Source organism: Pinus tabuliformis, chromosome 9 (assembly GCF_031772625.1).
Source record: "Pinus tabuliformis cultivar Carrire ecotype Pingquan chromosome 9, CPIR1, whole genome shotgun sequence".
Taxonomy (NCBI): Eukaryota; Viridiplantae; Streptophyta; class Pinopsida; order Pinales; family Pinaceae; genus Pinus; species Pinus tabuliformis.
In genome coordinates this window covers 1,613,670,322-1,613,683,360 of record NC_142307.1, presented here as the reverse complement: position 1 = coordinate 1,613,683,360, position 13,039 = coordinate 1,613,670,322, and positions in this window count along the sequence as shown.

Genomic DNA, 13,039 nt, shown 5'->3' with positions numbered 1-13,039 from the left:
ATGGTATGAAAGGATGGTGAGCAAGAAAATCACCGACTGTAGGGTGTTTGCGTGAGGCAAGAGTGGCACCGGTGCTTCAAAGCTCTACAATACTAGAAATGGTAAAAATGAAATTAACGGTTAGTAGGTTTTTTTTATTTAACCCTATTTTGTATATTATTATAACAACGCCAATGCATATTATTTCAAAGAGAGCGTTTTTTTTTTTTAAATTAAAAACCCTATAGTGATGCTCCTGTTAAGATGCACCAGGGCGTTTTAGTACATGAACGGCACTGGTGCTTCATGGGAATTATAACATGCATTTTATTTTATTTTTAAATTAAAAACCCCCTAGTAGTGCTCTTTATAAGACACAATGGGGAATTTTAATACATGAACAACACGAGTGCTTATTGGGAATATAGCACCACATTTTTTTTAAAATTAAAAACCCCACAATGGTGATTTTGTTAAGAGGCACTAAGATTTTTTAATACATTAACTGCATCAGTGCTTCATGTGAATATAGCACCACATTTTTTTAAAGTTAAAAACCCCCTAGTGATGCTCTTGCTAAGTTGGACTGGGGAGTTTTAATGCATTAACGACAGCAGTGCTTCGTGGGAATATAACACATTTTTTTTAATTAAAAACCCTATAGCATTGTTGTTGTGAAGACGCACCAAGACATTTTAATACAAGAACATCACTGGTGCTTTGAGTGGATATAGCACCAATATGGTGAAAAGAATTTTAAGACTGGCATTTTTAAATTTAACCTTTGTCTCGTGATATAGAGTAGTGTAAGTACCGATGCATTAGATATAGGTGGCACATTATTGCTTTAAATAACTTTTCCATGGTGCACTATACTGTGTACACACTGAGATGTGATCATACTTGTTTAGCACTAGGTCGTTGTCACAGTATAGCACTGGACTAGGAAAAATGAATTTTACGATCGTTTTTTTTAAATTTAACCCTTTTCTCGTGTCATTGCTTAATATATGCATCGATGCATTTTTTTATTTAGTGCACCTTTTTTTTTATCTTATTTTATTTTAAATAAATCAGCGACGATGCACCATGTTATATTAGGCACATGTTCTTATATGTATAATAAAGCACCGGTGCATTTGTATATTATAGATGCATCATTAAAAAAACATCCGCTAAAACATCTTCTCACCCACCTCCACTAGTGACCTCTGCTATAATGAATTTTTGGGCTATTTTTATATGGGCTTCCGCAAGAACCTCTGCTAGAGGGTCATTTCCTTATAGTGTCCATTCCCACTGTGAGTTGCAACCAATCTTTGTAGTCGAAAGCTTCTCCTCTTCTTGCCACACGATACCTCACCAAGCTTCTTCTCCTCTGAGCTTAGTCTTTTGGCACCTTCCTGTTCCTCTCTTCTGGAACCAAATGAGCACCCCTTACTTTAGGTTGTTGTAAGTCTTCACACTATTCTCCTTCCTGAGAACTTCCATTGTTCCCCTTTGCTCAGTCCCCAATTGAGTTATTTACAGCACTTCTGATACAACATTCTTGTCACACGCTTCTTATTTGTTTTTTCTTTTTATGTTACAATCCTCTGTTGCAACTTTTCTCACTGTATTTCTTTCCTTTTGTTGCTACCTACTTAAAAAATTCCAAATACATCACTTGTCAACCAATCTTTAATTTCCTATGCAATCATCGATCTCTTTGCTAGGACCATATCTCTGCATTTTAATCATTGGAAACCAAACTTATTCAATTTATGCTTTGATATAACTAACTCTATCTACATCAATCGACGATTAATTATTTTATCCACTCACTCAGTTTTACAGGAAATCAATTTCCTATTTAAATGTCCTCGAAGAAGAAAAGGGAAAAAAAAAATAAAAAAAATCTTACTAAGACTTCTGTAAAAACCCGCAATACCATTTGAGCTCCTCCAAATCTGATCCTTCTTCTTTCCTCCTTTCAACCTCTCCATTCTAAAGTTTACAAAGTATTCATGCTCTGATACGACTTGATGCAGGCCCTCGTGAAACCTTCTTAAAAAACCTGCGACTTAACCCGTAGTGCCCAAATTTGTTTCGACAAGGTGATTCCTTCAACCCTGTTGCAGTCACCTTACCTACTATAAATCCCTTTATAAAATATATAGTGAGAGGATTTAAATTAAAATGAGAGGAATCAGAAGGGTTTACGCATTCAAACCCATTTCCTTATATATTTTCATGGCTTCAACCCTTAACTGTTAAAACAAGAATGCGTACCTTTGTTAATACCTTGCTTGAAACTCAGCCATTTGGTTCCTTTTTTATAACAGCACCAAGGCTTCATTCGTATAAGTGTAGAAATTCCCACTATGTCATCGATCTTAAGCTCCTCTTCATTCTCCTTGTGACCGTGCCTTATGACTCGTGCACAAAAACCCAACCTCTAACGTTCGGCATTTCTCTTTATATATATTTTGTAAACCATCGGATTCCAACCTTCAGGGTTGGCCCACTGCTCCACGTAATTCTCCACGAACCTCTGCTCATTCTTGCAACATGTAAGCCTCCCATATCTTCTTTGTTCTTATTCTTATACCTCTGATTTAAAGCTTCAGGCTATGCCACTTTGACCTATTGCCACGTGAGCCCTTTCCTTTAAGCCTGACACAATAGAAAAAGCTATTACAACAGTCTTCAGGGTGGAAGACCTCTGGGCGAGACCCACTTAATAAATAAATCCTCTAGCCCACTCATAAAATCTCGGCTCAATGGATACAGGGATTACAAAGTCGTCGAGGTAACAAACCTTCAGGCAAGGCCCACTAAGGCTTAGTTCCTTTGAATGCTTTAGATACTTTGTTTCTATTGGTTGAATTTCACATCAGTCGATCCTATCAGCCCGCCTCATTTTTTAAACACTCATCTCATCTTTCCGGGGTGATATCTTTGGCCCGACACTATCAATTCCATCTCCTGACGCTGTCTGTTAATGGAACTTCAGGTTTGACCTCTGTCAAATGATGGATTTCTCAAAAGAGGGAAAACGACTAAGTGTCGATTTTCACCGTGTTCCCTGGTGTACTCCTCCCACTACACCACTTTGATATGGGTTTGATATAGCTTTACCTTGTGGCTCGAATCTATATTTACTCACTGCATAACTTCTTCTATGGTTCTAACTTGCCTCTGTGTGGCTCTCGCTCTTTGTCGCCACTATAATTTCTCTTTTAATCTCATGCAAGCTCCTTTATTTTCTAAATTCATCCTTTGTGTTTCCCTCAGCGCTTCACTTAGGTATTGAACTTGACCCAGTCTGCAGTCGGTCCAATTTAATCTCAACTCCTCTGCAAGCGATCATGTATATATAATTCTTCAAGCACTGGTCCTTCCTGAGCTTGGTTCTGCACCTACAACACTGATTTTGATCAATATAATATTTATCACGGTCTCAATTCAATACCAGAATTAAGGCTTTACATAGGCTTCAAAAACACTCAAACGAAATGCTTCCTCTATTAATATACACACTTAATTTACAAAGGCCCTTTCAGCTTAATTTACATTCAAATCCCTCTCAGTCTCGTGTCCCTTTTCGGCCCTCATATCCTCTCGATCTTCTTCATACATGCCTTTGTACACTACTTTCCTATATGACTATTAATCATTAAATACAAAGGAACCATGACTAATTTAGTTCAGATCCAAAGAATCCTCACCTAAATTAGATCTGCCAAATCCATATTTTCCTGAAAAGATCTAAATTCCCTCATTCTTCTCTAACTCACTCTTATATTCCCAAGATCTATCCTAAGGAATAGATATGATTACAATTTATATTCCTAAATACACATTTATTTTAAAACATAAAGAAAACAAATAATTAATCATTACATTCAAATAGGGAACCAACTCTCTTGGTAAATGAAAACCTCTAGATCTAGTCGAAATAGATTTTGACTTGGAAGTGGGATGCTCTTGCATCAGACTCCCAAGGTGGAAAAATATCACGGTCTCTTAACCATTTTCTTTTCATGTGGTGCATAAGTCCTCTTAGATCAAAAACTCTAGCTTGTAGCTGGCATGTTTCTTTGTTGTGTTGATTTTTTTCTCCAGGTTTCCACATCTTATGTTGTTGCTGTCCACTTGCTCTATTGATGCACACCTTTTCAATAAGTTGCATGTCTTTGTTGGTTGTCATCCTCTTTCTAGTGTATCTCCTCTTAGATGTCTTCGTCATGAACATCCATACTTCTTCTATCGCTTCATCAATCTATGCTTTTGGATGAACTCCTATGTTGTTATTATCCTCAGGCTATTGTATAACCTTCTTTTTCACAAAAATTTTATTCAGTTCTAGCCCGCATTCCTCCTTATCAGTTTGTTTTCCACACTTTGTGGTCTGTTGTTCATTGTTTATGAGAGTAATTTCTTCTTCCTTTAACTCTATTCTTGTAAAATGAATGTCTAATATTTGATTTTCTATTCTATGTTCTAAATAACTCAATTCCTCATACAAATAAAAATACTATTGAATTGTATCCTCATCCTCTATGCAACATCCATTGCTCAGTTATTCTACTATTCATTCCTCCAAAGGTTTAACTTCAGCTTCAGTCATGCTTCCTTCTTCAAGTATGATACTCCCCTCAAGCATGCCCACATATGTTGCTTCAAATGACGTTGTTCCATACTCCTTCATAACAAAGATCGAGGTCTAGTCTACTTCAATCCCTCTACTATAACAAATTCATCATATTCTAAATTAGCAAACAAATTCTCACATAAATCATCCATTACATCCCTCCTCTATGAGTCTCAATTCTTCTTCTACCCACATAAGCACTTCATTAGATTGTTGATTTTCACCTGTCAAACCTTCAAACACATGCCAAAAGTTGAATTTAAAAACATGAGTTTATCCTTTGGTTTCCTCATCTGACTTTCATCCAAGCTGATCTAAACTATTTTTATAGTCCATTAGACTACTAAGAAACTCTTCTTCAGTATTTTTTACTTCTTTTGCATTTGAAGAACCAATTTTGCTCAAAAACATCCATTTCATATTCAGCCTCAGGTATGAATTGTTCTCTTTGATTCTCCTAAAAAAATATACAAGTCTCTATCTCCATATGTGATCTTCTTTCATCCTCCAAATTGTTTCCTTGTCCCTACCTTTTTTATCCATTTGCAATGATTTGAATTGGGTTATTATGGACAACTATTTCTCCTTTATTTTCACTCTACAAGATATCTCTCTTTTCCAAATTTCCAAATATTTTTAACTCCTCCTAGGATGATCAAACCTGGAATTATGAAAAAGAAACAAGCCCAACCAATCATACCTTTGAGATTCATTTTAAAAAATTGAAGAGCTTCATCAAGAACCCTTCTATAGTTTCTTCTTCCTATAACAGTTTCCTAGAACTGCTCATCTCCAAGCTTCATTATCATTTGTTGTTATTCACTAGAATGGTTTTACCTCTATGGAACCTTCACCATTTCTTCTACTCTTCCTGCAAATAAACTACTACACCAATATTTAAAACCAAAATCATCATATTGCTTAGTCTCTAAGGATGTCTCAAGCATCGCTCCTAAAAATGTCCTCTCCAAGGATCGATCCCTTCTCTGGTTCACAAACAACTTCCTTCATTATACACTCAGATGCTTTGAGTGCTTCTTCTTCCTCTACTTTATGCATTAACTTCTCAATAAACAATTCTTTGACAGGCCATTTTACCTTGTTCACAACATAAATTCCTTTCCTCAATTATATTAACAATTATTTTTTCCACTATTTTGTTTGCTCTTGTAGTCGCTTCTTCATTTCACCCATTTCTACTTTCATTTTAGCTATCTCCTTCTCCCTTTCTTCATCACTCATATTGTGCTTTGTAGTCTTTGTTCCTAGCATTATTTTCTTCCTTGTTGTGGCTTTCTTTTGGCCTTCCTTCTTTAACATCATGACTTCTAGTGATTAATAAGGGCTTGTATTGGGACATATGACCCCCACTATTGACAATTCTTGAATGGAATCTTCTATTTCATTATTTTTTCAAAAGTGTGTTAATAAGGACATACATTTAGTGGTTAACGTTTTGGAATTATGAGAATGCAATAGTCATGCTCTCCTCAAGAGGGGGTAAAATTTTTAGTATCTCAAATACCTAATGATGTTTATCGAGGACTAAATGCAAATTTGGGTGGATTTATTCTAACATATTATCCATAACCTATAGGGAATTAAATTGGGAAATAATTCTAGAAAAATGTTTCTTTAATAAATTCTCCATATGATGAGAGATAACTATTTCAAGGGAGCCTTCCCAAATCCCTCAAAGGGTGTGTCATGACACTCTTTAGTAAAAAATCATATATATTTCTTCAAAATCCATTATGGCTAATCCCAATGTGTGTAGCTATTCTACCCCCAATACTATATAACATCCACCCATATCAATGGAAAGTAAAAGGGTTTTGAATTGATAGTCCCCCATTTAGATTTTGGCATTTTCACATCTTCCCCCACATTTTGTCATACCTCTGTTGGAAATCACAATTCAAAAGTTGTGCAAAACAATGGGTTTCTTTTATCACTCTCTTGTAAATGAAAATGTGACTATTTCCAATATCAACTAGGGTGACAACTTTTTGGTTCTTGATGTTTCCCACGAGTTTCAATGTTTGTGGAGTTGAAATGCCTAACAATGCATGTAGGGACAATATATATTTTTCATGAAGAAATAGAAGTTTGTTATCTACTTGGGCCTAAGTGTCGGTCTCTTAAACCTATATATCTAGTTTCTCTTTGGTATTTTTTTCCTCTGTGAGTGCCTACATCATCATATCAACTTGCAAAATAATTTGGTTCTTTATACCGATGACTGGAGCATATTTTTCATCACAATTATAACAAAGTTGATGTCTTTGTAGTCTACCAGTTCTATTGGAGAAAACCTTTGTACTTTCAAGGGATGAGTAGCGGTTGTACTTATGGGATTATGTTGTGGAGGATAAGTGTGGGGAATGAACATTTTTTATTTATTATTTGTTCATTGATCACCATCTCAACTTCTAGTGTCCTCTTAATTGTGTCTATCCTTGTAGTAGGATTTTGCATTATGACTTGTGCTTGAATCTCCTCCTTTAGGCCACTAATGAAACATTATTTGTAGAAATAATATGTTAAGTTCTTTGTATAGATGTTAATTTCTCAAATGTTTTCCTAAAGTCAATGATTGAGGTAATGTGGTAAGCCACCCCAAATAGTGAGTATATGTTTTGAAATGTGCATGGACAAATTTAACAGACTAATTCCAAGTAATTAACTTGGATAGTAATTTTTATACTACTTCCACCATTTCCATTATTTTCGATCTAAATATAGGACCTCATCCTAAATTTCATCATGTCATCAATAATACCTTGGAGGGAAAAGTAATGTTCCCATAAAACATATTCAAGACCACATTAGAAGACAATTTCATATGTTTTATCCATTTATCTATTGCTATACGAACTTATATGTGGATATATAGCCCCAAGTTAGAAGTTTATCCAGGATATGGTTTAATGTATTCTCCAATCTAGTGTTTTTCAACATGCATGCCTTAAGCTAGCACACTTGACAACTTCTCATTTAATATATTTTTAATATTGACTAGCGTCAGTTAATTTTGTTGTTCCTCCTCATCTAATTTATCTAATCTCTCATTCAACTTGGTTAATTCCCATTGATTTTTCTTCTTCTTCTCATCCAACTTATTAAATTGATTTTTGAACTTGTTTAACTTGTTTAAAGTAGTGTGGGTTTTCATATCATTTGGAGACATGGTATGAGGTGCTCTATAAGTATCTATCATATGTGAGTTTACTAATAAGGCTTGTCAAATCTAAGGATGAGGGAGTGTCAAGTGTTATATCTCTCTAATATAAATGCAAGGTTCAACAATAGTAATTTCTCCAATACCTAAATGTACTAATTAAGGAGGATAAATTGTTCCCTTACAGTGTACTACGCAACTACCTAGGTACCAGAGTGTGATTTTCTTGAGTGTTTCTCTCGTCTACTATAACAACAACAACAAGACAATTGACTAGTTTATCTAAAGTTAATTTCAAAGATACCTAAAGGAATGTAACCATCATATGTGTCTCTTCCATGGCACTTGTGTTCTAACATGGCACTTGTTATTCCATCTCATCACGCCTAGTGAAATGCTCAACTCAAACATTCTGCAACTTGAAAAAAATAATTATGTCAATTTCTAAGAAGGAATTCATGTCTTGTGTCTTCTGTTAATTGTGAAATTTTGTCATGGTCAATGAGATGCTCAGCTCAATCCTTCTATGGTGCTAGATTAATGTTCACATAAATTGCCAGAAGAATTCCCATCCTGCATTTTTTTTAATCATTTCATCGCATCAAGGATCCAAGCTGCACATTGACATAGACCCTGGCCACATAGACTCCACATCAACACCATGTGGGACTCCCAAGGCCACATGGAACCACAAATCACTGCCACATATCATGTATATTTGGCCAATTAAAAATTCAAAAGAACCTTTTCTAGTTTCCACATATCACAACCATAGAGGCGTCACGTTGGCATCAAATCCACAATAGTTGTCAACATTGGTAGGGGCACCAGCTCATCATGGCTCGCTAATTTGTGTTTTAATTCATAAGTGTTGACTCTTAGATTTGGCATGATGCAACGTGAACTTTCACGTTAGGTAACAAGAATGTTCTCATCTTGCACCATCATCTACAACACTAACTACTATGGTGATGTGGCCCCTGGCTACTGTTACACGTCATTTTGTCACATTAGGAAAATAACCATTGGTTTAGATCTTTCACTATCCACAAATGTGTCCAAAATCATTCCCTTGCAAAGTTAGAATCTAAATTATCCCAAATAAAGTGGAATTCCTGGATCCCATGGTTCAAAACCCTATTTTTGGTTTCTTACATAATTCCCTAGTCAATTTATGTGCATATGCAAAAGATTCCATTAGGAACTACACATAAGTATGCACTGTCTTACACTCTGACCTGCGAACATGACTTAACACATGTAAAAATAAAAGGTAAAGTCTAGAAGCATTGTTGGTCATATCTATTCCAACCAACAAGCTTCAAATGGTTGCTTATTCAGTCCTGATCCCTCCCATCATGGAGAAACTCCCTCTCTTTGTGGAATCCCTGTCCCACCATTAGTAGATCTCATCCCTTGGAAAATAGATCACAAACTTCCCACTCTTGGCATATAAAGCTAACCCAAGTCTGAGCATCGAGGAGGAATAGATGGTCGAAATATTTGAAGGGGACTTCATCAATCATTTTGATTAAACAGTAAGTGGCCTCCATCATAGTATTTGTTTCAGTCAATCATAGTCTAGAGAAAGGTAGCAGTTCTTGGTTGCTTGTTACTAGATTTATTTGGAGTCTAGGGAGATTTCTCGTGTCCGCAAGAGGGATAATTCCACATAACAGTTATGTAGATTCCACATTAGCATCACAAGACTATTAGCATGTGTCAGGTGAATCTCACTAGTCCACAGGTGCCTTTTCTAGTTGCCACGTTTCGTTGCTACAGAAGTTCCATGTTAGCATGCTCAATGCCACTCCACCCACGTGGCATCCATGTAACCTTTTCAAGCTCTTGTGGCCTCTGCCACCTCAACCTGGGTCGTGGGTCTCACCAGGTTGAGTCCTTCATGCAAATTCATGTTTTGATGTTATAGATGGAATAGCTTGTTCATCGTGCTCTCTATCAATCATGCCCAAGTCCAAAAATGGCTCATCTAAATCCCAGTGCTAAATGAAATGTGAGAATGTGAATATCTGTTTTTCAAATGATAACATTAGTGTCATGCATCGATTTTGACACGCCTAGAATACATAGGAGTTATCACTTGCAAAATGAGGCGCAGTGCAGGATTAACACTAATCTCTTCCATTAAGTTCAATCATGGTAGATTAGCATTGATGCAGTAATACAATAATTTTACACATTCTTTTATGTTTAAAGGGAACTCAAGGAACTTCAAAGATTGCCCAGGTCTACACCGAAGCATGGGGTTACTCTTCACCTCCTATTTTACGTGTATGAAACCTTCATTCAACACTACATGCTGAATAGTTTCACATGCCTTTAATACATCCCATGTATCTACCATTCGAGCATGTATATTGTAGAATACTGACTACCACTTGTAACAAGACAATTGAGCACATCAAACATTCATATCCAACCATGTAAATAGTTATGCACACATGAATATATGAGCAAACATAAAGGCCTCCAGCCATATATATATATATATATATATATATATCATCGGTTACACGCAGGAACACCACATTCCTCCATGGACAGTTGATACTTTCATCTACAACACAACCACATCATTCATTATTCACAATGCAATAATTTTAAAAGTAAATATACTTATTTGATTTTTCTTATATAACTACTAACTGAGGGAGGGACTCTATCTCTCTACCCAACCATAGGCCAACTACACCAAATTTTTTCTTGTAGTTGACCACCCCTGAGCTAGATACACAGTTTGAGGGGATGATTTCGTAGGGAATTTTCAACCAAGGCTCAGTTGGGGTATTACTCAATTCCAGGTGTTTGGATCTACATTCTAGGTGTTTTATCAACAATATTTTCAAGGAAAGCACTATAGGGGTTTATAGCTCACTCTTTGGATGGTTTATCAACTTACTTGGAAAGCATTAAATGGTTCATCAGCTTCCTCAACAAGCACTTAGTGGTTAGATACATTTCCTAGTTATTTATCAGCCTTACAACAAGCACTTATCTATTTTATCATCTCTTACAACAAGCACTCATACATCATTTTTCCATTGAGCCTCCCACTAACCTTTAGATTTGGACACTATAGTCCAATTTATCCAATGCATCAATATTGGGGATCATAATCACACGATCTGAGCAGAAATATTAGTCACAACTTCCTCTTTTTCCTACGCTCATGCTTTTTTGCTCTCATTCTTTTCTCCTCTCCATCTACTTGTGTCCACTTTTTTCCTTCAGACTCCTCATATCCTATTGGGTTTTCCAACTTCCTTTCACCCACATTGTGGGAACGTGAAAGACATGGGCACTTATTTTTTTCCAATCATTTCCTTGCCAACTATTGGGTGTTTGAGCATTCTGTTGTGTCATCCAACACATTCACTTCCCCTTATCCACTCCCTCTCAAACCATGGATATCTATGTTCTCTTCTCAAGCCAACCAATTAAAAATTTCATATTTATAATTGATTTGCAATTCCATAAGGTCTCAGCTAGCCATGTTTTCCACGTTGGCATTACATGGTCATCATTTATAATTACAAAAATAGGGGTCAACATGAGGGGTTTCAAAAACCCCACCCCCTTAAAGGAACACCATCCTTGTTGTTTTCTATGACTAGAAGCAAAAGAAAAAAAAATGAGATTTTTATAATGACTAGTACACCCATTTATTCATCAGAAAAAAATAGGTATAGCACACTCATTTGTTCTTCCATCTCTCATGTGGCCTCATTGGTTCCAAAGTGCCTCCATTTCACCTTGACTTGCTCAATTACTTGATTTCAGAGCGTGGCTTGCATTTGATCTAGGATGCACAATGGTTCTAGTTGGAACTCTCCCCCAAGTTCCATCTGTATCATAGGCTAGTCAACAATATGATTAACATCATGTACATACTTCTTAAGTAAAGAAATGTGAAAAACATCATGTACGTTCAATGCGAGTGGCAAGGCCAATCCATAGGCCACTATCCCCACTCTTTCCAAAATATGAAATGCTCCACAAAATGAGGGTAACAACATAGCATAGGACATCACTTTTAATGAGATCTTCCTTGGTATAATGTGGAGATACACATGCTCTCCCACTTGGAATTCCTTATGAATCCTCGAGTTATTTGCATACCTCTTTTTTCTATCATGTGTTCCCTTTAATTTTTGCCTAATATTGGTCACTTCCTGTTCCATTTCCTTCATAATGTCAGGGCCAAGAACTACTTTGTTTGTTGGGTCATCCCAACTAATAGGAGTGTTACATTTTCAGCCATACAATGCCTCAAAAGGACTCATTCTCAGTGACTATTGATATCCATTGTTGTATGTGAAGTCCACCAATGGTAGGAAATATTCCCACTTGGTTGATGCATGACATACATTCTTAGCAAGTCCTCTAAAATTTTGTTCAGTGTTTTTTGTCTAACCATCCATCTAAGAATGATAAATTGTGTTAAAAGTTAGTTGGGTTCCAAAACCCTTCCAAAAATTGGAGGTGAACTTCGCATCTTGGCTCGAGATAATTTTCTTAGGTACACCATGCAATTGAATATTTCCTTCATGAATATATAACCTATATCAATGACCTTGTGAGTGGATTTGACAACTATGAAGTGAGCTACCTTATCTTGTCCACTACGACCATAATGTCATGATGTTGTTTGGTTGTTTTTAGTAATCCTGTAATGAAGTCCATCAATATAACTTCCCACTTCCATTCAGGAATAGGAATTGGTTGTAGCAATCCAACTAGGTGCCTATGCTCTACTTTAACTTGTTCTCATTTTGGACACTTGGCGATGTAGTTAGCAACTCCCTTCTTCAATCCTAGCCAATAATACATTTTCTTCATGGTTTTTATCATCTTATGATAACCAAGATGACTTGAGGATGGTATTTTATGAAACTCATCCATGATGAGCCTCCTTAGATTAGCTACATTAGTTACACACTTTTTGTTCTTGAATAGCAACATACCTTCATCAATGAGTGGGTAGTTCTTACTCACGAGTCCCTCTAATTCCCTCTGTAAGAAGTCCTTCACATGTTGATAATGGTCATCGAGCGGCAATGCTTCTTTGATCCTTACATTGATATCAGTTTCAAAAGTGCTCATTGTTGCCATGTCAACCACTTGTAGGCTTCTACTAAGAGCATCTTCTACCTTATTTTCCTTGCCTTTAATGTGTGTTATCTTAAAATCAAATTCATTGATCAAGGTTGACCACCTGTCTT